The following is a 26,441-nucleotide window of genomic DNA, read 5'->3' as shown; positions in this document are numbered from 1 at the left end:
TTACAAAGCAAACTGTATTCACTCGACATTGACAACAACAATGACCACCATGTATAACTGCTTAGCATGTGCCGTATTTAGGCCCAGTCGCTTTCCACACATCTCATAAGATCCTCGCACCAAGCCTACAAGAAAGGCATTGTCACGTCCTTCAACAAATGGTTTTTTGAACATGTGCCATTTATCAGGCACTGTTTTATTTTACTGAGAATAGAATTTGAATGGAACAAGATTCATGCCTTCACAGAGTTTGCAATCTAGTGGGAGAGAAAAATAATAAACACAGACATCCACAGCTATCAAAATGGATATGGATGTAGAGAAGGATTTCAGATAGCGATAATTGTCACGGAAAATTTTAAATCAGGGTAAGTATGGGAGAGAAAGTGGAAGAGTCACCATTTTAGAAAGAGGGATAAAGAAAGGCTTTTCTGTGCAGGTGACACTGAATCACTGAGATATGAAGGAAGAGACAATTCTGCCATATATCTTTGGAACACAGAACTCTGGCAGACAGACCCTCAGATGTAAATGCTCTGACACAGGGCTGTGTTTAAGGTGTTTGGAGAATAGCAGGGAGACCTTTGGTTTGAGTGAGTGATGGCAAATGTTGAGAAGAGAAGACCGCAAGGTCTTGGAGACAGTGGTAGGTCAGATGGAGGAGAGCTGTGGTAGGGACTCTGGGACTTATTCAAGAGTTGGTATTGGGGATTCTCATCATAGCAGCAGCATGAGCTCACTCTGGCTACTGGGTAAAGAAAGCAAAGGAAATTCAAAGGTAAAGGCAGCGAAATCAGTAAACAGAGAAGAATGAGTGCTGTTGGATTAAAGGTTGCATTGGAAGAAGTGGGCAGGGGCTAGATTCAGGATATATTTCCATGGTATAAGGTCCATTGAACTTCTGGTGGATTATTAGAGAGTGGGAGAGGACAGAGTAGAGAATGACTCCTCTGTGGCCCTTGCAACCAGGTGAATGGGTGTGTCATTTACCCAGATAAGGAAGACACAGAACAAGAGATTTGGTAAGAAAAATGGAGATTGTTTTAATGATACCTAATATGTGGATGAGGAAAATATCAAGGTTGAAATAGGTTAAGCCAGTTGTCCAAAGTCTCATCTAGAAAGAGATTCAATTCAATTTAATGCTTAGCAAAATGCCATCCACTTTCTCTTCAATTCCCACATCTCTATTTCTCTTGAAACTCTCACCTTCATGAGTGCTATCATTTAAAATTGAGTACCAGATGCCTATATGTGGACATGGATCAGCTCTTCCAAAAATGGAGACATTTTACTTTTTATCTTGACTCTTAATTCATGTCCATGATGTCAGGTTTTCCCATGGTAAATAAACAAGGCTGAGACTAACAATCTCACTTTACAGACATTCAATAATCCCCCTTTATACTTACGATATCCATTATGTTCATTTATACATTGGCAGACGTGAATGCCATAATTCTATGAGATTTCTTCCTTCAACTCTTCCTTTTCCTCAATTTCTGTGGGGCACTCATACAAGGAAGAGTTAAGCAGTGGAATGCATTTCACTACTATCCATTAATTTATTTTTTTCATTTAGTTTTCAGAATATTTATATGATTTCACCAATTTGGGGATTTATGGTTTTCTTATCATTCAGTTTGATTCCAATTTCATGCAGCTGGTTCTTCAATGTGGAGAATTTATTATATGAGCAAGTTTGGAAAATAAATCATACAAAGGAAAACTAGGCTTCTTGGGGAGGTTTATGTGTCTTATCTACAATTACTCAGCTCTTAAAAGCAACAAATACTATGTGAACACCTGCTATTCTCCTTTTTCTGTGCACCTGTGAAATGTAGACAAAAAACAACCATCTTAACAGGTAGTGGTTAATTAGTTAGATCATGTCCCCAACTAATAAGTGGAAAATCCAGAATTTGAAACTTCATCTGCCTAATATTAAAACTTATATATTTTCTACTGGTTCTATAGCTGGCAGAGAACGCAGATGTTCTGAATCTCATCCTGGCGCTGTATCTCTTCACGTTTACAGATGATAAAACCAAGCCCCATGTGACCCTCTCTCTGCTGACATCATTGGGAATTTCTCTCTATTTCTGTGGGATTACTGGGATTAATAAGGAAGTTCTAGAACACAAGTCAGGGTTTTGACCTTTGGTAAGTTTCTCCCTTTCATCCCACCCAACCCTAAGAATCTTCATGGTCCAGTTGACTGGATATCAACTTTTATTCTGAAAGACATTGTATCACAGTTGGCTGAGTTCCTTGGGACACAATGACTAATCAGTTCGGTCGTGGAGGAACAGTGTGTCCTCTCAGAGGTTCACATCTGCCCCCCAGAGGGTGAGGCGTCCCAGAGCCTGCTCAGAGCGTCCTGGCCATGACTTTAGGGCGCAGTGTGGGGTCAACCTCTAGAACGTGCCTCTCCAGCTCTGGACATATTTATCACCCCCTCCACCACCTCAAGAATGCTCAGGGGTAAAATTTTCCATTATCTTTGGGAGTAAGTATGCTCCAGATTGAGAGACTATCCACTGAGCTATCAAATTGTGTACTTCTAACCCAAATATTTAAGAGCTCTGGCATGGAGGCTCTGAAAAGCAAATGTTAACTTTTCAAAATCACTGTTAGCAGGTATCAGAAAGGATGTGAATTCTGTCTTTGGCATCAGTATTCCTTTTGTCTTTTACCAAACAGTGCCTATTTGGTATATAATTGGCACTAAGTAGACTGAGTGAATATTCTCAAGTCAGTGTTGAACCTGTGGCTCTGCTGACAGCAGGATTCCTGTACAAGGTGCTAAACTCGGTGTGGCTTATGTCACAGTATGCCTGGATGGACTCTCTCCTCTTCCACTCACAAGAAATGTAACTTTGACAAATATTTTTGCCTCTCTGAGCCTCAGTCTCCCCAAGTGTCAAAGTGGGGATCTGAGCGTCACTTCCTGAAGTGGTTATGCGACTCACCATCAGCGCAGGTGTGGGCTGCACTAACGCCCACCGCGCTTTCCTCAGGAGTGCCTGATGGCATCTTCACACCTGCAGAGAAACGAGGGGCGCTGTTAAGACAATCATCCTGCAACATGGCGCAAAACGAAAAGCCAGCTCCTTTACCCAAGTTCCTTCCTGTCTCTCATAGTCCATTTCCTCATTTCTATTTGGAAAAGGCAAACATGTTTCTAACCAATACCTGGTCCCCGTGGAGCTACTGTGGAGCAAATCAGAAGTAATAGCTGAAAAGACCATGGCCCAGAGCAGACGCTAAACAATGACACCGAAAAAGCTAATATTATACGATCCCACTTATAGGAAATATCTAGAACAAGCAAATTTCATGGTGACAGATAATAGATTACAGGTTACCAGGAGTACAGGGGAGGGATGGGACGTTATTGCTGAATGGATGCAGCGTTTCTGTCTGAAGTGACAGTAAATTGGGGGTAATGGTGTTGCTGATGGTAGCACAAGGCTGTGAATGTAATTAATGCTACTGAATTGTACGCTTGAAAATGGTTAAAATGGAAAATGTTGAGTTACGTGTATGTTACCACAATGAAAGTTTTTTTAAAAAATGAATGTTGGGAGCGGAGGTGGTTCAAGCCACTGGGTGCCTCCCTCCCACATGGGAGATCCTGGATTCGGTTCCCGGTGCCTCCTAAAAAGAAGACAAGCAGGCCCAGAAAGCAGAGAGCGAGCGCAAACAACAAGGAGGAGAGAAATAAGTAAATAAAATTAATCTTCTTAAAAAAATGAATGTTAACCCCTTACCTGCCGACACTGGCTTGATGCATGTTTCCCAGGGCAGCCCCTTGGATTGCCAACTGCATTGGGGCACCTGCCTTTCTCTGGGTGCTCTTCCTTCCAACCCCCTCTCTCTCCCATAAAATGCTCTTGCCTCTTCTGCTTCCCCCGAGATCACTCCCAAGATGGCGGCATGGGGAAGAAATTCTAGAGTGGACCGAGCCAGGTCATAGGACTTGGAGAGGAGCCCTGCCCTTTCCATTTCCTGGCTGACCGCAGGCGCTCTGCACGGGCCTCTCTGATCCTTACTATCACTGGCTTTGCCTTTCTCAGTGGACTTTAACAAAAAGAATAATAATTTTTAAAAGAATCGAGAGAAAACGGATATGAAAGTGTTAGGCAAGCATTAGAGCAATGGTTCTCAAAGTTAGCATGCCATCAGTGTTGCCTGGAGGATTTATGGTAATGCAGGTTGCTGGCCCCACCCCCAGAGTTTCCAGCGGGTCTGGGATGGAGCTTGGGGGTTTGCATTTTTCACACATCCAGTCCCCGCCCCCGGTGATGCTGATGGTGCTGGCCCAGGGATCCTACTTTCAGAACTGTTGCTGTCGAGCATTCAAAGATGGATGCCCTCCGTTTGTTTGCCTATACACCTTGAGATCCAGGGAAGGGGAGAAAGTGCTATGCAGTAAGCGTGTGTGCTGCGACAGCGACTGGAGTAGGAGGAGCAGGCATGGGAGAGTATAAAATCTCAGGCAGTATTTGCTACTGGTGCGTGCAGCCTGCAGGCAACTGGAGGGGATGAGACACCTGGTCAGCTGGGTTTCCCTGGGTGTTTGTCTGTCTGGGCTGAATGCAGGTGAGAGGGCCAGGTGGATGAAAGGAGGAGGCAGGAAAGAAAGAAGGGGGGATAGAAGAAGCAGTGCTTTTTGGTGGGAGAGGCTGGAAACAGGTCATACTGATGGCACATGCAATCTTTTCTATTTAGCCTGGTGGCTGGTGCAGAAGAGGGGATTTGGAGAGACCTTTGTTCACATCCTAGATCTTCACCGTGCTGGTTGGATGATCAAGGACAAGTCACTCCACTGGTCTTTGAGCCTCAGGCTTCTCAGCTCTATATGCTAATCTTTAGGGACAAGGAGGCTTAACGTGTATTGTTTTGGAACATTTCCAAAGGTCCGTGGTTAAGTAAGTGTGAGAAAACTTTAAACCACGCTACCCTTTGCTTTTTAAAAAAAGCAGAGGAAATGTTATTTACACAAATTTGTCTGAATATTCATTAAGTATCTCTGTAGATACAGCGAGAAGAATCGCAGAGTGGCTGAGTTTAGGTGGCTGGGAGGACGTTTATGTTTTCCCTTTTACAGTTCCCTTGAAGTTTGAACTACATGAATTGCCGCCTCAGAAAGCAGGTCGATGGAATAAAGAACAAGCAATCTTTCTCTCTTATAGTCCATCAGATACAGGCAAAACCCTTAGAACTGCCAATGCCCTGCTAGGAGCACCTGCAGTGCAAAAATTCTGGCCTGTTCTTGGTGGCAGCAATGGAAGACACACCGTGGGGTCCCAGTCAGAGGGTGCTAGAAGGAACCTGCCATGGGACTTGGAGGGGGAGGGTCTAAGGAAGCAGAGGGTCACTCCAGACTGGATGTCGTCAGGAAGCGGGGGCAATTCTGTGACTGGGTCTGGGAGGGCAGACCAGCAGCGTGGAGAGCGAGAGTTGTCGCAGAAGCAGCAGTCCCTCCTCTCGGCCATGGGGGGCGGTGTTTGGTATTTTGTGGGCGGCCCAGGGAACTTGGCTTTGCCTGGGCTTAAATTAAATGCTGAGGTGGCCTTGCCTTTTCTCATTATCTCACGGTCCCAGCGTAGCGCTGTCTGACGCTGGTATTCTGTGAGGCTGTTAATGTCCAGGAGGAGACGTGGACTGTCTGGGCAGAGAGGCGATATGATCGGAATAAAGTGAAATGACAAAGCTAGAACCGGGATTTGGTTGTGCTCAGGCATATCAGTAGATGAAATAACCAAAGATCAATTCCAGGGGCACCGTGGTCTGAAAGAAATAGCTCCGTCCCTGGAATCAGCAGAGCTGGGCGTGCTCCCAGGGCTAGCTGTGTGGTCCTGTTCAAGTGAAAGCACCTCTCCACAACCCCACCTGTCAAATGAGAAGGCTGCAAAGATTAACGATAGTAAAGGGTGTGTGGGGCGGGGGAGGGGGCGGGGCCTAGGGATTAGCCGCGGGGTTGGCAAAGCCGGGAGCGCTGGACCCAGCAAAGCAGGAGCGCCCCCCCAGGCAGCTGCTCTCCCGGCATTTACACGCAACTATCCACACCCACGGCTTTATCCTGAATTGACCACAGCTCACCTCGTGCACACGCTGGAGGTTTGGCTTTGTGGTGTCAAATCAGAGCCGCCTTGCAGTTTACTGCATTTTACTCAAGGCACCAAATTTGCTGCGGCGAGGGAACCATTCGCCTGCAAAACGCAAAAGCGGCTTCGAGGCGGGGGTGGGGTGGGGGGTGTTTGTGAGCAGCTGTGAAACCAGAAAGGAGGACATGGGCTCGGTTCTTTTGATTGGAGCAGGGACCTGTCAGTCTTACGGGGGCGGGTTCGCGTGAGCGAGGCTCTATTTTCATTGGGCTAGACACTCTGGACTAGGCGCTCAGTTGGTCGCCTGCCCTCTTGGCGCCTTTGCAAAGATGATGTTCGTCTCGTAATTCTGTGCCAGGTCAGGGCATTTAACTTTTGTGTTGGTTGTGAGAAAATGCGGCCCCTCCTTTTGTTTATGTTTCTCAGTGGTGGCACCTCCAAAAGACGTTTCGGAAACAGGTGCCACCAGAGGCAGGATTTCAGAGACTCCGTTTCTGGAGCCAGAGGACTGAACTGCTGCTCTGCTGTGTGGCTTTGAACGCGTGAGCCTCCATCGCTCTCCCTACGAAATGGGGATAATGGTCACATGTATTACTAATATAGAGTGTGTAATTATAATGTATAGTAACGTATACTATTTAAAATATATTTCTGTGAAGTGCATATTTATATATAAGAAACTGAATATTCATAAACCGAATGTTAAAATATATTAGCTGAATATATTGCTGTATATCAGAAATTATATACAATTTTTATCAGAAACTGATGCTTGCAACACCCTCTAAGATCAATACTATATATTATACATCATGTAGCGTATCATATGTATCAGAATATATTATCACAAAGTATATTATGCATTCTATATCATATAGACATATACAATATGCTATGTTCCTATACCATATATTTCATATTACTTTATTTTATATACTATTTTATATATTATCTAAGAACATATGAACTGTGATAACAAGGGTGACCTTACAGGGGTGTTGCAATCATCAGTTTCTGAGATAATTTACATAAGACACTAAATACAAAGAGTGACATATAGGTAGCCACCAAACAGACCTTTCTAGTAATCAGAGCCAGTATCTTGGATAGTTGTGAGATTCCCGAAATGAAAGTATTCCTGAAACAGCCAGGTTGTGCTCTGTAGGTGTTCCTGCAACAGGGCAATTGTTGGCTACGTGAGTTTCCAGGTACTTTTAAAATCCTTTATTCTATGAATGGAGTGTTTTAGAAGGTGGTTTAACATTTACTCTTTTTTTTCTCTTTCAGAATTGATTTCCCATTTATACCCTCCGATTAAAGGTAGGGCAACATCTCTTTCATTGTTAGCAACTCAAATGCTAGCCCCCACCCATTAAACAATACTGTATTCCCGAATATTCCTTGCACTTTCCTGCCCTTTTACCATTTCCTTTGCATAAAAGACCTTTCCTGCTGTGGTGGCCAAGTCATATAGCTCAAGATTCAGTTCACTCTCCACTTTCCAAGGGAATCGCCCCCTAATTCCCCCTAATTCTTCCCTTCATTTCCTCCCTCCACCCCCAGGAAAAGTTATTTCATCTCTGTTGGAAATAAGATCAGCATTTGTGTTTTTTGTTATTTGTTTGTTTGTCATTTAAAGAGCTCTGTCACAGTGTGATCTACACACCATAGCATTTACCCGTGTTAAGTATACAATTCAATGTTTTGGTAAATTTGCGGAGTTGCGCAAACATCACCACAACAAACATCACCACAATCCAATTTTAGAACATTTCCATTACCCCAGAAAGACCCTTTGTGCCCGTCTGCAGGCGCTCGCCGTTCCCACTCCTAGCCCCGAGGAACCAAGAATCTACCCTCTGTCTGTATAGATTTGCCTTTTCCAGACATTTCCTCTCTGTGGAATCATGCATGCGACCTTTGGCACCTGTTTTTAAGTTGTGAAGTTACCTCTTAGATACGAGCTCACTGTGCTTCTAAGCGCGGGGAGAGTCGAGTCAGGAGACACTTGGTGGATTTGAAAACATTGCCAGCACCAGTTGCTTGTTCAGGCTTGAGCCAACATAGCCTGGAGTCACTTTATGGTGGGAAAATGTCCTCTTCATTTGGGGGCCAGAGGGAAGTCATTTTCAGAACCGTGGACAGCAGGTTTCCAGGCATCTGGGGACCGGGAGCTGAGGGTCAAAGCTGACCTAAGCAGGAGGGGGCGGCAGCAGGGGCCGTGGCCGCCCGGCCCGGCGGGAGCAGCAGGGGCCGGCCACAGCAGCTGCAGCAAGGAAGCCTCTAGCGTTCAGCCAAGCCCAGCAGCCAAGCGCATTAACTCCGGATCCTGACGGCCTGGCCTTGCCATTTATTTAGCACGTTTCTCAGCCTCTCTGTGCTTAAGTCCCCATTTTAGTTTGCTAAAAGCCCCTGGGAGCAGCACACCAGAAATGGACCGGCTTTTACAATAGGGTTTAGTAGGTCAGAGCTTACAGTCCTGAGGCCGTGAAAGCGTCCCAGTCAAGGCATGGTCAGGAGACGCTTCCCTGCCGAGCCGCGGCCGTGGGCGAGCAGGCACGGGGGCTGGCCGCTCTCCCTCTCCTCTCCCCGGGCTGCTGCTCTCCGCTTCTGGCTCCGGTGGCTTCCCCTCAGCTTCTGTGTCAGGTTTTGATTCCAGCCTCTGGCTCCCGGGCCCTCTCTCTCAGCTCCTGGGCTCCCCCCTATCTGTGTGGCCTTCTTTCTGTGTCTGTGGCTTTTTATTGCTCCGTTTATAAACTGCTCCAGCGAGAGGATTAAGTCCCAGCCCGGCTCACACACGCTGACCCGAGGCGCCCACCTGCGGTAAGTTTACGTGCACAGGACTGGAGTAGCCTTAAGAACAGGGTTCTCCAGGGTCCACGAAAGCTTCAAACACCCACAGCCCCCAAACCTGTACGGCAGAGAGAACAGAACTCAGTCTACTGGGCCGGTGTAATACTAGTAAATGTGATAATATTTGTAAACTGTATGCAGCATGTCCAGACAGAGTAAGCTGTGTGGTAGCTCAATACATAAATAACAATAATTAAGATAATTATTACTAAAAATTTAAAATGTTAAAAGCGAGAATCCTTTCCTTTATGCATGATTGCTCTGAAAACCTGCAACTTCTGTAATAAAGAAAAAAAGGTTAAATAACAAAATTACTAAACAGTGAAATGATTAAATATTTTTATAATATGATAAATAGCAAAGAATAAGTAATATTTTAAATAATTAAATAATAAACAAGTGGTAAATGATAAGTAAACAGTAAAATAATTATTGTTAAGTGATAAATATAAACAAGAAAAAGTTTTTAAATAATAAAAATACATAATGGTTCAATAATGAAAACATTCATTAAATATTCAGTAACTATTGTGGCAAATTATTTCAGGCTCATGGAGGGCCAACAAATATCTATTAAGTTTCTATTATATGCCAGTCCCTGGCAGTTGATATCATGGGTCTAGCTGAGAACAGGATCACAAACTAGAGAGAATTTGGACAAGTAATTACAAGTGAAATAAATATGAGAATGGGGAAGCTGTAAATAAGTTCAGTACAAGTGGACCTAGCTTAGCCTGGACGCTTGAGAAAGTCTCATAGAAATTCATGTTTAAGCTGAACATAAGAGGAGGTAATAAGGCAGAGCAGTATGGAGCTCTTGCCAAGCAGAGGGGACCATGGCTGTAAATCCCTGAGGCTGCGAAGGTGGTGGCACCTTTGCAACACTTTATACAGCTTGAGCCAAGAGGGCGCGCGAGGGAGGGTGAATCGAAGTGAGGCTGGAGGTGGGTATGGGGACCAGATCTGGTGGAGCATCACAAGCCACTTCAGTGCTGTTTGTCATGAGCTAAGGGCCACGGGATAGCAGGATCAGAAAAATATTTAAGAATGACTGTTCAACCCCCAGTGTGAAGAATGGGCAGGTCGAGTGAGTTACGAGCCTCTAGAAATAAATCATTACCATTGCCAAGGCAAGATAAGATGCTGGTTGTGGAAAGGATGTGGAAGGAGTGGGGAGCTCTGAGGGATAGTCAAGAGCCAACTCGGGCAGGCTACGAGATTTGTTTTTCTAGGAGAGAGGAAGAGAGATTGAGAAGGACTCCAGATGTTGGCTTTTATCGGGTGTGGTTTCTAGAAGGCTGACGTGGGAAGGAAGCCGGCTGCTGCAGCCTGCTTCCAGCTCCGGGGTGAAATAAAGCTCCCCTTGAGATTCGCCTGTATTTTGTACCACACACAGGGAAGGCAGTTAGTGAGACCAGGGACGTGCACATATCGGGGAGGGCGGAGGTAAGGGCGAGCACAGCGACAGCCATCGCCATGGACATTTGAAGGCCACTTCTCTTTGCAGGCTTGCCTCACACGCCGCGTGCACTCTCTTTTCCAGACTTCGTTAACAGCACCTGCATCTTTCCATTCATGTATGGTGACACACTCCACTACAGTTGCATCTCGGTCCACAGCGACTATGACTGGTGCTCACTGGATGATAAATTCCAAGGCAGGTGGCGGTACTGCACGGGGCATGGTGAGTTCCCGATGAGGGGCTTTCTCAGACGCCAGGACCCAAGAAGCAGTAGATGTTAGGTAGACCTGACTTCAGATCCTGACTCTTTTTTTACCAACTAGCTGGGCTGCTGTGGGTCCTTGACTGAACTCTGAACTTCAGTGACCTTGTGCATGAAGAGAGAATAATGATATATAACTTGAAGGCTTCTGATGTGAATTAAAGATATTTTAAGACATCACATCTTTTGCGGGGACAGATTTCTGACCAAATATGCTTACCTATCCAAACCTTTATTCATCCATGGGTCACCCTTTGTGGCACTTTCAGGGAGAGACTGTCTCTAAGCCCCTCAATCCCAGGATTCCTTTTCTATCCAGAGGAAAATAAGAGTTTTGATCCTTAAAAGGATGCTCCTTCTCATTGTCCTGCTTTCTGATGTCTTTTCCACTACAGTGAACTTAGTTCTTAGAGGCTTCAATGAGGGGAAGGGAATTGGAAGACAAAGAGTGGAAAAGGAGATTATGGAGGGAGGAGAATCAATCAATGGCTCAAAAACCACATCCCGTGAGAGTGGTGGTAGTAGTAGTAATGATAGTAATTAATTATAATAACAATAGTGATAATAAAAACAGCGGGTACTAGATGGAGCCTCAACTATATGCCAGCACTCTGCTACATTTTTACATGCATTATTTCATTTTAAAAGTCAGTGAACTGGGACAGAAAGGTTCAAAAGTTTTCCCCAAAGCTACACAACTAAGGCAGGAGTAGAACTAAAATGTGCCCAAAGCCTGCCTGTTTCCAGAGCCCCTGGAGATGGGAAACGTTCAGAGGAGGCGTGTCCCTGGTGAGTGACACTATGTGATAAAAAGCGGGGTAGGGTGCGGGTAGACAAGCAAGGCTTGCCGGGGGGCCTCGTTAATCCCGCGAGGCTAGAGCATGGGGTGGACTTGGGGAGTCCTGGCGGCCCCCCGGCCCGGCCTCCTGCCTCTCCGCCTGACAAACGCCTTCTCGCCTCAAATCTCTTCTCGGATGCTACCTCCTCTCAGTTGCTTTCCTTAAATTCCCCAGGGAGACTGGACTCGCTCACCATCACAATGAGTATAATTCCATCATAATCAGTACCCAATATTGACTCTTAGCCATCCTTTGCTTGGCTGTCTCCTTGGTAGACGGTGACTTTCTCCTCGGCAAGACAATACATTCCATCTGTGTCCCCAGCTCCTAAAACAGGGACACCTCGGAGGTGATATATATATATATATATACTTATATATGGATCCGTGAAGGAGGACGGGGGTTGTATCTTTTATAATTGTGTAGGTCCGGCAGCATATCTCCCGTAGCTTGGATATTCTCCAGCCTTAGGGTCTGTTTTACTCACAGACTCTAAAATAGCGATCAAATAATCTCCCTCCTCCTCTAAGCAAAACCTGCCCCTGACTTCCTGTTGCAAAGGCCTTGAACCTTGGTCCCGCCTCTCGTTCTCCCCCTGAGCTCACCTCCTCACACCTGCTCGCCTTCCCCGTGTTTTCCCACCGCTGTCTCCTTGGAGCCTGAGCACCTGCCATTCCCTCTCCGTAGAAAGCGCCCCCTACGGTATCATCCCGTCTCCATCCCTTGCTTCCTTGAAGTTGCTGCTCAAAGGTTGTCTCACCTGAGAGGAACACCGTTTGTCATAGGCTTTCTCCTCCCTCTTCTATATTTTTCTTCTTACCGCTTGTTATGGATTGAACTGCATTCCCCAAAAACGGTATATTCAAGTCCTTTTTGGAAACAGTATCTTTGGCGATGTTATTACTTAGGATGAGGCCAAACTGGATTAAGGAGGGTCCTCCTAATCCAAATGACCCATGTCCTTACAAAGAGAGAAAACTTGCACACGGTCAGTAGGAGAGAAGAGACGGCCATGTGACGGAGGCAGAGCTTGAGTTATGCCCCTGCCAGAACCCAGCGGGCTACAAAAGCGTGGCCCTCTCTACACCTCAATTTCAGGCTTCCAGCCTCTGGAAGAGTGAGGCAATAAATCCCTGTTGTTCTAGGTCACCCAGTCTGCGGCCCTTTGTTACAACAGCCCCGGATAACTAAGACACCACTCCCCGCCCTCTGATGTACTCCGTGTTCTTCTGTTTGGGGTCCACCTTCCCCTGCTTGAGTACAATATGCACAGGACTCGCAGCTTTCCAAAGCCTGGAAGAGTTCAGCAGCACATTAGTTATTTGATTCATCCTGAGTGCCTTCAGTGGTAGATATCATTTTTATCATCATTATGAGGTAATTTTCTAAGGGAAAGCTAGAGTCTGTCACTCCGGATGTCACAGCCATGTTTGTCCGACTCCAGAGCCTACCGAACGTTGGTCTCCAGCCATAAAACCCCAGTAGTGTAAGCGACCGGCTGCGAGTCCACTCCAGGTCTCTGATCAAACGTCACGTTGGCTTAGACGGCTTTCTCTGAGGAGGCTGCCTTTCCTGGCCACCTTCATGAAACATCTTTGTCCATATCCCACCTCCAATTGCTAAGCGGATCGATTGAAATAAAAATTACAGAATGGCTTGCATCTTAGGCAGGGGGTGGGTTTTCTGAAGACTAGCAGAAACTAATGTTCCTTGTCTGATTGCAGGGGTTCTTAACCTTTTTTGTTCCACGGACCCCTTTGCCAGTTAGGTGAAAACCATGGACCCTTTTCTAAGTCCACGCTATATGGTATATTAGTTAACAAATATATCACACCTGCACCAACGCATCCCCATGAGAATAATGTTTTCTTGAATTTCAGTTCAAGCTCACGTACCCCTTGTTAAGAAGCCCTGTCTTATTGGAATAAATGTAAAGATAGGTTTCATATTCTGAGAACTTAATCATTTGCATTTCCTTAAAATCTCACCACAGCATATAATATCTGCTTCGATCTTCTTTAGGGTTACACCTTTTATCTTTCTCAAATTCTTGCATTTCGGTGTAGTGATTAGGGCCAGATGCTTTAGAACTCCTAGCTCCTTCATTTACTGTCTGTGTGACTTGGGAAATTCTCTTATTTCCCCTCTGTCTCAGTTACCTCCTCTATAAAATGAAGATTTTTGTTTTTTAGTGTTCTATTGCTGAATAACAAATTACCACAAACTTAGTGGCTGAAAACAGCACAAGTGTATTTTCTCACAGTCCCGTAGGTGAGAAGACTGGGTGGGCTCAACTGGGTTTTCAGCGGAGGGTCTCATGAGGCTGGAATCAAGGTGGGAGCCAGGCTGAGCTCTTATCGGAAGACTTTGGCGAGGAGGGGTAACTGCTTCCAAGCGTGGCACTGTTCGTTTCTTGTGGTTGTAGGATGGGGATTTTTTTGATACACAGTCCCCTCGTTTTCAAAGCAGTAGTAAGGAATTGAGTCCTTCTCATGTTTCAGTGCTATCAGCTGGAGAATGTTCTCTGCTCAATAAATGTCTAAACATGTTTAAAAATTAAAAGTATACTGGAGAGCCATGCTTCTCAAATGTGTGAATGTGCATATGCATCACACCTGGGGAATTTGGTAAACTACAGATACTGATTCAAGCAGTGTCTGGTTTGGCCTGGGGTCTGAGAGTCTGCATTTCAAACAAGCTTCTAGTTGATGCAGAGGCCGCCAGTCCAGGGGCCACACTTGGAGTAACAAGAGCCGAAAGTTACGTTGTTTGTGTAGAGTGGAGAATTGCAAAACTCCCCCACAGTGAAAAAGCTCATGAGCTCACTCCTGCTCCTGACACTAATAGTTTGCAATTCACGTATTCAGGAACACAAAAGACCAGCACAAGATCAACACCATAAAAACACAGACTGTTTTATCCCTGCTGTCTTCATAGCATCAAGAACAGGTTTTGTCCTATAGTAAGTGCTCAGGAATCATATGTTGAATGAATAGTATAGGTTGTGACCCTTAGCAGTTGCTTGCAAATATCCCAGATCTAACATCAGATTAACAAAGGCCAAAGTTTGTCCATGTTTTAACTGCTTTGAAAACAGGTCAGAGTTATTTAAGCACATGCTGTTAGAGCAGCATAAATATCATCAGACTTTCTGTGTTCATGTTTCTCGCTTTGCTCCGCCTCGACCCTATAGATCCTCCCCTGTGCATCTTCCCATTCGTCTACAAAAACAGGGTCTTTAAAACCTGCACCAAAGAAGGCTATATTTTGAATCGGAGTTGGTGTTCATTGACAAGAAATTACAACAAAGATGGAAAATGGAAGCAATGCTCTCCTCAAAAGTAAGGTGGCTGGGGAAGGTTGGAGCAGTGACTTTATAGATCATTTAAAATGGGAAACTCTCTGGGTTAGTGTAGGGGGAAGGTTGGGATCTAGGTCATCTAGTGATGGCTTACACTGGACATTGTTGGCAAACGTTTTCTGTTAAAGGATCAGATAGTAAATATTGTAGGCTCTGTGGGGCCATACAGCCTCCGTCACAATTCTCAACTCTGCTTTTGTAGCACAGAGGCAGACATAGACAAGACATAAACAAGCATAGCTGTATTCCAGTATGATTTATTTATGGACACAAATTTGAATTTCATGTAATTTCCATATGTCACAAAATATTATTTACCTTTTTGTTTGTTTTTGTCCAATCATTTAAAAATGTAAAAATCATTAGCTGATGGCCATACCAAAATAACAACAACAACAAAAAGCAGGTGGTAGGCTGGATTTGGCCCGTGAACCCTGGTTTGCTAACCCCTGGTTTGGGTGATCTCTCCTTGATTCCTCCCTGATGAAGAAATGAGGTTAATTTCAGTTGAAAAAGAAGACTGGGGAAGCAGAAAAGCTTCTCAGCCATCAGAGAGTTTTCCCGCCTCAAAGCTCTTGAATTATATAGAGGAATCTATCAAGTGCTCCATATACATTGGTCGCTGTGCTGAGTGCTTAATATACAGTGTCTCATTTAACTTCCCAATGACCTCAGAAGATTATTAAAGTTACCATTACACCCGTGCATAAACGAGGAAACAGATTTAGGAGGCTAGGCAACTTACACTCAAATCCATCAGCTTTAATTAGGAATCATGCAGAGACCACTTACTAACAGGCACCATTAAATTATTTTTAATAAATCCCTATAAGAGGCAGAATCAGGAACTTGTCACTCATTATATCTCTTCCCATCAAAACTGACATGTTGTGGACATGGAAACAAATGTTAGCTTGGGCGTCTTAGCCAATTAGTAAGAGATGAAGCCCCCAAACTAACCTAGACACGATGATGCCTAGTCAACATCCATTTCTGCCCTACAGCTCTATGACCTTGTTATAACTCATTGAACTGTTGATCTGGAAATGTCTTTCAGGTCATTGTCCACATCAGTGACACAGAGATGAAGGCTCGTGTGACCCATTACATTCGGATCTTGGCTGAGTAACTGTTTTTTCCCTATGCACGTTGAGTCTCCAAAAAGATCACAGCCATATTCGAGACCCAAAAATAGCAACTGTGTGGTTTTATACATGCAGAGGGTCCCATTCTGCCCCCCAACACACACACATACTCACAGACTTTGTTGAGGCTTTAATCTCCTCTGAAGCTCGGCTGATAGTTATTAGTTCCCTGTCCTTGGTAAACTGTGTTCTAACTTCTGACTGTGAATTTGGTTATTCTAATTATTTCATCACATAAGCATGTCCAATAAGTGTAAATGTGATATTTTGTGTTTGCGTTTTTCTCTCACTTCCCTCTCCTCTCTTTCTATTTTTGCTCTCCCTTCTTTACTTTCCCAATATTTCTAATAAAAAGGGATTCAAAGTGGATTTCATGGTTTCATAAAATAAACAATAATATTAATTAGAAGTAGGTGAAAAACAAAATGATAAATGGAGTCAGGGATGCAAGAATGAAGCCCACCATGAGAGTAACAAGATCAGGGAGAGCACAGAGCCTTCCGTGCCTGCTGCAGGTGAGCCAGGATTGGGGCTGACTTTAGTCCACCTTGGCAATAAATGGACATACCCTTTGCCCCAGTAATTTCAATTCTAAGAATATGTCCTAAAGAAGAAATTGGACAACTGAACAAACACCTATGTAAGGAGACAGTCATCATGGTGACCAAAATGGAAAGAGCCAATACATCCACCAGTTATAATGGAAGGGTGACAGGCACAATAAAATAGAAACGTAGGTTGATATAGGTGACATGAAAAATGTTCAAGAGATAGTCTTATAAGAAAAAACTTCAGGTAACCAAATAACTAAAAGGCAAATATTTATTTTGTGCGATTCATGTATCTTTAAAAAATATATTAAACTTAAAAAAAAAAAAAGAGAACTATGTTTTCCCAATTCCTCCAAATGTGTATATAGACAACCATTGTGCTGGGTCAGAAAACAGCCCTTGCAAATATTATTTGGAAAGATATTCAAATTCCTGAGGTGGCTGCTATGCTTGAAGGTTCTGTGATCTCTAATGCCAAGGAGAGCAGGTGGTCACTCTCAGCTCCTGGCCAGGTTACTAATACTTGATATTCTTATGGAAATCTTGCCTCCAAATTTTAAACTGGAAAGTCACTGGAAGAACTTTAGAAGAACAACTACATGCCTTTTTAGGTTTTTGGTATGTACATTAAGAACTGTGTACATTTGTTCATAACATCTGTGCTAATCTTCAAAACAATAAAATCTCAATTATGAAAGAAAAAAATGCAAATATATATATGCTTTCATACATATGTGTGCGTATGTTCTAGAAAGATAAGCATGAGGAATTGGTAATCATGGTTACATAGTCTGTTTTCTATGGACAGTTGACAACTTTCAAATTCTTAGACTATCTTTACATACTAATATCTGTAATCATATGTATGCATTATTTGTTTAACTTTATTTATACAATTAATATATGAAAAAACACTCACTTAAACGTTAAAGCAACACATGAACATAGAAAGGTATTTTCCCTCTCATAGTCCCACTTCCCTTTGTACTCCCTGGTGTTGGCTTCCACATATTTTTGATACTTTTACCCATATATAAATATTTTTAAGGTCTTTTAAACATAAATGAATTATACTATATCCTTTGTCCTTTGACTTGTCTTCATTTAAATATTCACTGTGGAGATTTTCATGTGATTAAATATATTTACCTCACTTCTTTCATGCTTTTAGCAAATTTCCCCTATTATAAATTGTTTGTACTATTTTGATATTACCATGACTAAATAGATAACTTCCACACTGACCTTTGAGTAAATGTGTGAGTTTTAAAAATTAGAATAGCTTAGTGAAATCACTGGGTGTTAATTTTGTGTTTGTTAAATTTTAAATTATTCCAATTATCTTACCTCAATACTAGAAGACAACCCATTTTTTTTATCAACTTCCTCAACACTGGAAATTATCAAATTAATAATTTTTTTTCAAATAATGGGCTACATGACTTATGTAGTCATTAAAATACCATAATGTTATATTCAGGTTCAAAACTGTGAAATACAGATAGGCACTACTTACTCCATCATCTCTGATGCTCCTCTTTTCTACCGTTCCATTCACTCACACTATTGAGTTCTCAGGGGTAGACCAGAGCTCCCATTAGGAGGAAAACTATTATCTTATTTGAAGGGTAAAAACTGTGACTCTGAACCTAACCATGGTTTTTCCTCCACAGTCTTTAGATAAATGTTGATGTCCCTGAAGAGACAGAAGTTTATAAGATTCATCAGCCGCCTCCAAAAGAGATTCCTATTCTTTCCAGCCCTGATCATTCTGTTCAATAAAAATTTTATCTGTCTTTGATGTGGATGGCTTCTTTCCTTGAAAAAACACACGGTCAAAACTTAACGGTGATCAGTGCAATGAAGGCCATGGTGGTTATGGAAACCACTGGGATTTACGGTGAAGAACTTGGATTCAATTCAAGATCCAGATGACTTTCTCACACTACAATCCTTGGCAAGTTAATCAAAGTCTCAGAAAACCTCAAGCTTCCCATCATACACTTTAAAAAGTTTTTAATTTAAATATATATACATTTTTAAAAGTACACATCATGAGTGTAAGCTAGGTGAATTTTTACAAACTAAACACTCCATGTGACTGACAACTACATTAAGAAACAGATTGTTTCTGGCCCCCAGCAGCCCTCTTCATGACCCCTTCCAGGTGCTATCCACCAAGGGTAATTACCATCCTGATTTATGATAGCATAGATTAATTTCACCCCCTGTTGTATTTCATAAAATTTGATTAGTTATCTTGTGTCTGGCTTCTTTCACTCAATATTATGCATATGAGTCATCTATATTGTGTGTAGATGAAGAGTCTTTATTCTCTGTATCTACATATACCTATATAAATACACATATACATATATAAAAACATATATATACACACATGCATACATCATTCTCGCTAATGTACAGTTTTCCACTGTACCCTGTGTCACAATTTATTCATCCATGGTACTCTTAATGGCTATTGGTGTGGTCTTCACCTAAGAATATTATGAGTAATCCTGCTGTGAATATTCTATCCCTTGGCTTTTGTGAATGTATATGCTAAGATAAGAAATGCTAGATCAGAGGGTATGAATACGTTCAACGTGTGTATGCTCATATGACAAACCCGCAGACCATGGAGACAGGAAGCTGGCTTGGGGTCTCGCACATTCGCCTGTTCCTCTGGGCATGAACACTTGGCCCAGTCAGAGGGATGACTCTTCTAGCTGGTGGTGCAGGTGAGGGAAGACTTTGCTGTTTGTGGCTGAACTGTTGGGATGTTAAATAGGGACACTTAAGTTTTGTTTCCTACCATGAGGAAAAGCTCCACATGCAGTAGGAGAAAATTAAGTGGACGAGAGCTCTTCCTCCAGTTATCTGGAGTTCTACCCCCCACTTCCCTTGGTTTGGTTATTTGAGCCAACAAAGTCTCCTTTTCACCTTAAGCTAGTTCTGAAAGTTATGTCCAAGAAGTCCCATTCCCAACCTCAGCATTTTCCAAACCAATGACACTTTATATGATATAAATACATTATATCAGCCTTCTCAGCATCTTCCAAACCAATGACACTTTATATGATATAAATACATTATATCAGCCTTCTCAGCATCTTCCGAACCAATGACACTTTATATGATATAAATATATCAGCCTTCTCAGCATCTTCCGAACCAATGACACTTTATATTAGGAAACAGGAGCCCATACATGGGGGAAAGAGGGACCGCAGAGAACCATGTTCTCACGAGACCACACTCCTCATTCGGATTCAGCTCTTGTACACTGAGTACCTACTGAAGGAAACTGACTTCCCATGGCCACCCATATTGCAAACGGAATGTTGGGTTAAAATACAGATCATCTGACCACTCTCCAAGCTGTTGTTTTGACTTCTATACCCTTAACATCTCTTACAAAAATGTTTCCCCTTATATAATCCAATAGTTATTTTTTTCTTTCATAATAATAATAATAGCCTTGTGGTCTATGCTGATAACATATGCAATAATACAATCAAATCAGGAGGCTTGTTTGAGAGGGCCAAATTAGCATTAATTCTGTGCATCAGTTCTCAAACATTTTGACCTCAGGACACGATCACACTCTTAAAGATTAGAACTATCCCCAAAGACCTTTTGCTTATGTCTATCAATATTACCATATCAGAACTTAAAGCTAAGAAAACTGTACAATACAAGAATACACAAGCACACATCTCATCATCCATCAGAGTGATGTCATTACAAATCACAGAGCCTCTGAGAGCTCCATTGAATGCTTATGAAAGAACAAAAGCAAAAATGCAAAATAATATATAATGTTACTGTGAAAACCTGGGCCAAACTTTGAAAACCACCAATAGAGAGGGTCATTATCAAAACTGTGAAGGATCTGGGAAACCAAATCCAATAAAAGATATCTCTACATGACAGGATAGTCAAAGCACTTTATATGGATTGCCTCATTTATTACCTTCAACAACCCTATGCAGTAGGTACTATTATCATTCTCATTTTCCAAAAGACAAAAACAAGGCACAAAGAGGTTATGTTGAGGGTTGAAGATCACACAGCCAATATTTAGTGAATATAGGCTTACAAACCTAGTATTTCAGTGTCTTAACTCTCTTTTTTTTTTCGGTACCAGGGCTTGGGGCTTGAACCCAGAGCCTTGTATGTGGGAAGCCAGCACTCAACCACTGAGCCACAGCAACTTCCCTGAGTTGTTTTTTTTTTTTCATTTGTTTTGCTTGTCATTAATTTTTGTTTATTCAGGAGTCACTGGGACAAAACCCAGGACCTCAATGTAGGAGGAGGGAGCTCAACTGCTTGAGCCAGTCCACTCCCTGAGCCGTGTCCAGTCCCCTAAACTCTTATCTAACATGCAGCATTTCCTTTCCATACTTTCTGATTAAGAAAGGATTGGGTCCTGGCTCCTGAATTTACAAGTTCAGTGGTTTCTGGCAAGTTTCTTAACCTCTCTGTGAATAGTGGGTTCCTCAACTGTAAAATGGGCATAATGTCTACTTTTTCAATCTTGATATAAGTGAAATAAAGAATTAGAAATTTGACTGAGGGCATACAAAGAAAAGTGCAAAAACTTCAAGAAGCATTAGAGTAAAAAGTTAAATTAAAATTAGGGAAAATGTGTGTTGGCTTATGTATTAGTCAGCCAAAGGGGTGCTGATGCAAAGTACCAGAAATCTGTTGGCATTTATAAAGGGTATTTATTGGAGTAAAAGCTTACAGTCCCAAGGCCATGGAAAGTCCAACTCAAGGTACCATAAGAGGTACTTTCTCACCAAAGTCAGCTGCCATATGTTGAAGCAAGATGGCGGGCGATCTCTGCCTGGTCTCTCAGGACTTCCTGTATCAGTCTCTGGCATAGGATTCGTTTCTTTCTGGGACTTCTCAGCTGCTCAGCTGCTCAGCTGCTCTGTTCTTTTCAGGCAAATGGCTCCTCTCTCCCCAGAGCCCCAGGATCGAACATGACAGAGCTCTCTCTCTTCCTCTGCGTCTTCTTGGGTGAATGTCCGTTTATATCAGCCTACCAGAGAGGCGGGGACTCAACCTGAGACATGCCCTACTGACGTGGTTGAATCAAAAGTCCTAAATTGATTTTATCAGGTTAACTTAAAACCTTTGGGTTTAATACAATCAAAGGGTATCACACCCAGAGGAACAGTTACAAATATAACCTTTCTTTTTTGGGGATTCATAAATAATCTCAAACTGCCACAGCTTATCAAACATCAAATTAGTTAACAAAGTTGGGGTGAAACTCTCTGTTCTTGTTATGCCTTACAAAGGAGTAGGCTGGTTTTGAGCAGTAAAAGGAAGCACCTACAAGCCACAGAGGTTCCCTAAAACCACCGAGAGAGTGGAGGCTTGGGCAGGTCTCATGAGGAGATTGTCTTTGGGGAAAATATTGTGTGTCGGAGGTCCCCAAGATTACCCTTTGAGGGAAGCGGATTTGGCTCAACTGCTGGAGCGTCTGTCTATCATAGGGAGGGTCCAGGGTTCAAACCCAGGGCCTCCTGACCCGTGTGGTGAGCTGGCCCACATGCACAGCGACACAAACAAGGAGTGCTGTGCCACGCAGTGGTGTCGCCTGCGTAGGGGAGCCCCACGTGCAAGGAGTGTGCCCGTCAAGGAGAGCGCAGCCCGCCCAGGAGTGATGCCGCACACACAGAGAGCTGATGCAGCAAGATGACGCAAAAAAAGACACCGATTCCTGGTACCGCTGACAAGAATGTAAGTAGACACAGAAGAACACACAGCGAATGGTCACAGAGAGCAGACAACTGGGGGGTGGGGGAAGGGGAGAGAAATAAATTTAAAATAAATCTTAAAAAAAAGAGATTACTCTCTGGTTCAGCACTTCCCTAGAACAGGGGTTCTTAACCTTTTTTTCCCACAGACCTCTTTGCCACTCAGGTGAAAACCACAAACCCCTTTTCAGAATGTAGCAGCAGATAGTTTTATGACACTCAACTAGTATCGGGTCTAACAACACTGTAATTTTTCAAGTATGGATGAGCATAAGTGATTTTTTGTGACATGCAACAACTGTAATGTGTTATGAATACTACTGTAATTTATTTATTGCTTACATTCATAACTGAAAGAAATATTAGATTTCAGTTAGAGGTCAGAGAAAATAAAGATAATAAGTTTATTTTTTTTCAGTTCAAGTTCACGGACCCCCTGCAATCTTTCCATGGACCCCTGGCTAAGAACCCCTGCCCTAGAAGGACTAACGGAACTCAGAAAAGCCATTATACTCACCAAGTTTACTACAGAAATAAAAACACAGATTAAAATCAACACAGGAAAAATGCACCTGGGCGGGACCCAGGAAAGCGCAGGCGTGAGCTTCCATTTGTGTACTTCCAGCTGTGCGGACAGGACTTAATTCTCCCAGCAATGATGTGTGACAATACATGTGAAATACTGCCAATCAGAGGAGCGCGCCCAAGCCTTGCTGCCCGGGTTTTTACTGGGGGTCAGTGGTGGAGGCATGGAGAGCTGCAGAGCGGCTGACCTCAGGAGCACAGTGTCCAGCCCTCCCGGTGGAGCTGACGCCAAGTGGCCAGGGCCTCAAAGCACAGGTTAGCCTGGACTCTCTGGCACAGCCCAAGGCCGCAGGTAAACAAAGACCCTCTTGACAGACAGGGTATTCCCAGGGGCTTAGAGGTCATTTCCCAGGAGCTGGGCAGGGGCTGGCTGCTTCTCTGGGATGCGCAGGGCTTGAACACCTGCTGAGTTAGTGCACACGGAGTCCCACCTCCCTCTCCCTAGAGAGAAGCAGCATAGGTTCCTGCCAGCTCCCTGCAAAGGGGCAGCAGGCAAGGGGCTTCCACTCGGGGGTCTCACTGTGTGTCTCCTGCCTTTGGGACGTTGGTCTGGTCTGGAGCTGGTTTGACTTCTGCCCAAGGAAGTCAATTGGGAGCATGAGGGGACTGCAACAAAAACTGTGCGGAGGGGACTCCTGGAAATGCTGGGACTGGGGAGAAAAGCCACTTTGGAGGAACAGAGTAACACTGCCCCGCGAACCCGTGAGATGCGAGACAGCAAAGAAGGGAACTGCTGTACTGGCTGCGGTGACTTACTGAATCCTAAGGAGAACTTGGACTGCTGCTGCCACAGGACGTCAGGAAGAGATTCTGGAATAGAGGAGAGCCCTTAGGGCTCAGCGCCACCCCGCCTGCCACCCCAGCCCTGCGCGCCACGGTGGGGGGCCCCTTGTGTGCAGGCCCAGGGCTGCTGGCCTCCCTCCTCCTCCTAAATTCAAGAGAGTCCGAGAAGGAGCGAGAGGGAGCAGGGTGGGAGCGGCAACGGCCCTTCTGCAACCCCAAGGCACCCCTTCCCAAGCCGGCTCCGGAGGGGCGCGCTGGCCCCGCCTCCCCGGGAAGCCGGGACTCAGCCCCAACCGCGCGGCCCCCGGACCACCGCCCCGCGCCGCCAGGCTCGCTGCCCTCTCTGGTGAGAGCCTGGGGCTTCCGCTGGGCCCCGCCCCTGGCCGAGCCTGGCCTGGTGGGATCGCGTTCCCTCCGCCCCTCTCCCGGTCGCCCGGCTCGGACCCAGCCTTCTCCCCCAGGTGCCGAGAGGGAAGGAGGCCGCGTGCGGGAGCTCAGCGGGGCGGTGGAGAGGGCTGCACGGTCCGAGCCTCGCCCACAACCACGCTCAGGCTCCTGCGGCCCCCGCAGCCCCCGCAGCCCCCGCAGCCCCCGCAGCCCCCGCAGCCCCCGCAGCCCCCGCAGCCCCCGGCACCAAGATGGGGGGTGGGGAGGGAGGGATGATGCGCTCTGCTTTGGGGACTGACGCCGCCGCGGCGGGGCCCCTGGAGGGCTCTGCCCGCGCGCACCGCACGGCCCGTTGGAAGTGCAAGGCCGTACCGAGGTGTCGTCTACGCAGCCCCCGTGGGAACGCAGGCAGTTTGGGCGTTTTTAGTGGGACATTTGAAAGTCTGTGAGTCTCCGTGACCCTCAAGGCTTTCCCCTGCCCTTTGACCAGGCCACTGGGGAGCCTGGCCCTGGCACGTAAAGCGCCCCGTGGGGACAGGACATTTGGGTAGAAATTCGGTTCTGTTGCTAATCCTTCCGTCACCCGCAGGGGCTCACCAGAAAGTCCCCGATGCTGGTGACAGAACCCAAGAGCCGGCAGCGCCGCTTGTCGGGGCGCGGGTCAAGCAGACGTGCGTCCACCGCCTCCCGGACCCTCGAGAGGACGGCCCAGGGCAATTCAGACGCCATCCCGCCCTGGGCCGGCACGCTCGGGAGAGGATGCCAGGGTGGCGAGGAAAAGCTGTCCCTCCGGCCCGACCCTGGCCACGGGTAAACTACTGCCCAGGGACAGATTCCCAGACCAAGAGCACAAGACGTTCTGAGCCGCGAGATGCCCATCGCGGGACACGCGGGGGACTCTCCGGGCCCCAAGTCACCCTCGGCCTCGAGGACGACAGAGCGCTGTGCTGGACAAGTAAAGGGCAGGCTTATGTGGATGGTGGAGGGACCGGATGACCCCAGCCTGACCAGGCCAGCATCTGGGGCCTCAAGGCAGCAATCCTCCGAGAGGGCACTGCCCGTCGCTGCAACATCAACACACGGCAGCAAGCCCGTGGCTGGGAAGGCCCGGGGAGAGCAGCACATTTGTGACTTTTTTTTTTTTTTCAGAATTGCTCCTAAGAGCTTTTTCCTCCTCTTGAAAGATCTCCCCGTGCTGCCTTTCCAAGCTATCATGGGCGCTTTTGATTCGACTGCGTGCCGATCTGCTACCAAATTGGCCGGCACTGAGCACAAGACAGCGGGAAGTGGCCTCGGCCGCGGCACTTTCCACGCAGGACGCCCCCAGGTGCCGTCCACACTCGGACACAGGTGACCTGACATCACAGACAAACAGAGCTGTGGAAGCCAGCCACCGGGCCCAAGGCAGCCCGAGGGCAGGGGTCCCGCCGTGGGAGACCACCGCCTGATCAGTGCATGTCCCACTTGGGTGCCTTAATGTTGCCAACGTCTTGTTCCCAGGGGACCCCGTGGCCCTGTGAGACTGCACTTCTGGGGGTGTGTTGGGACTCCCTTTACACCGCCTCAGCCATGGAAGGTTTGCAGGCCAGCTGGACCCAACTGCCCAGAGTGGTGCTGTGCCTGAAAGGATGCCTCGGCCAGGCGAGAAGGGTGAGACGTCTTTTTCTGGCCTGGCCACAGTGGGGCTCCTAGTTGTGTTAAGCTATCCAGGCAGGACTGATCGCCTTGCTTGGAGAGAATCTGGTCATATGCCCGGCCCAGCATGGCCCAGAGAATGGGCCGTGGCTCATTTGGGTCCGTGTTGGGTCGCCTGGGTTTCTCTCCTGAAAAATCCAGGGGTGGACTTGGGAAGTCTGGCTCCTAATTAAAACCCCACGTGTGATTTTCTTCTCTGCTGAGAACTCTTTATCAGAGAGAGGAGGGGAGACCTTGAATCATACTGGTTTCCCTCTTCAAATGTTCCCTAAAGGTTTTTTTAAAATATGCACAAAGTGGCATCTACAGAGCAGTGCACGTGCCGTGGACCTGCAGCGTGCCGCGTGAAACATTCGGTGGGCACACCGAAACGTCTTTGCTTCTCTGTCCATTTGGATCCTTATAAGTGTTGAGGGGTGGACTGGGATAGGGGATGGTCTGAGCACAACTTGCCACCTTAGCCTTGACCAGGGAAAGAAGATAAATGTGGGCTGACTTCCTCCTGGGGGTGCCTTGAGGCAAAACACACCCCCTAGCAGAGAGGACTGCCCACAGCTCACTTCTGCTTCTGCCCTGAGCATACGTAAACATTCAACAGAGGCAGTCCGGCCAAGCTATGTCCATTTTATGA

The 26,441-nt window shown here is 45.5% G+C and overlaps 1 long non-coding RNA gene and 1 other non-coding gene across 3 annotated transcripts; one reads left to right on the top strand and one right to left on the bottom strand.

The window, feature by feature from the left end:
* Positions 1-1,021: 1,021 nt before the first annotated feature.
* LOC131274374 (uncharacterized) lies at positions 1,022-9,021 on the bottom strand. The gene is made up of 2 exons (XR_009181640.1): positions 8,064-9,021; positions 1,022-7,284 (listed from the first exon to the last, which is right to left on the bottom strand). It is a non-coding gene; the product is annotated as an uncharacterized lncRNA (long non-coding RNA).
* LOC101427155 (uncharacterized) lies at positions 6,395-18,387 on the top strand. 2 transcript variants are annotated; one of them, XR_009181634.1, is made up of 5 exons: positions 6,395-6,471; positions 7,401-7,433; positions 10,510-10,650; positions 14,723-14,870; positions 18,260-18,387. It is a non-coding gene; the product is annotated as an uncharacterized protein (transcript). The 2 variants fall into 2 exon arrangements; XR_009181636.1 differs by having other exon boundaries at positions 15,948-18,387.
* The last annotated feature ends 8,054 nt before the right edge of the window (positions 18,388-26,441 follow it).

The sequence above is a fragment of the Dasypus novemcinctus genome, chromosome 18 (assembly GCF_030445035.2).
Source record: "Dasypus novemcinctus isolate mDasNov1 chromosome 18, mDasNov1.1.hap2, whole genome shotgun sequence".
NCBI classification, from domain to species: Eukaryota; Metazoa; Chordata; class Mammalia; order Cingulata; family Dasypodidae; genus Dasypus; species Dasypus novemcinctus.
The sequence above is the reverse complement of the archived record's forward strand: the minus strand, read 5'-3'. Positions and strand labels throughout refer to the sequence as shown.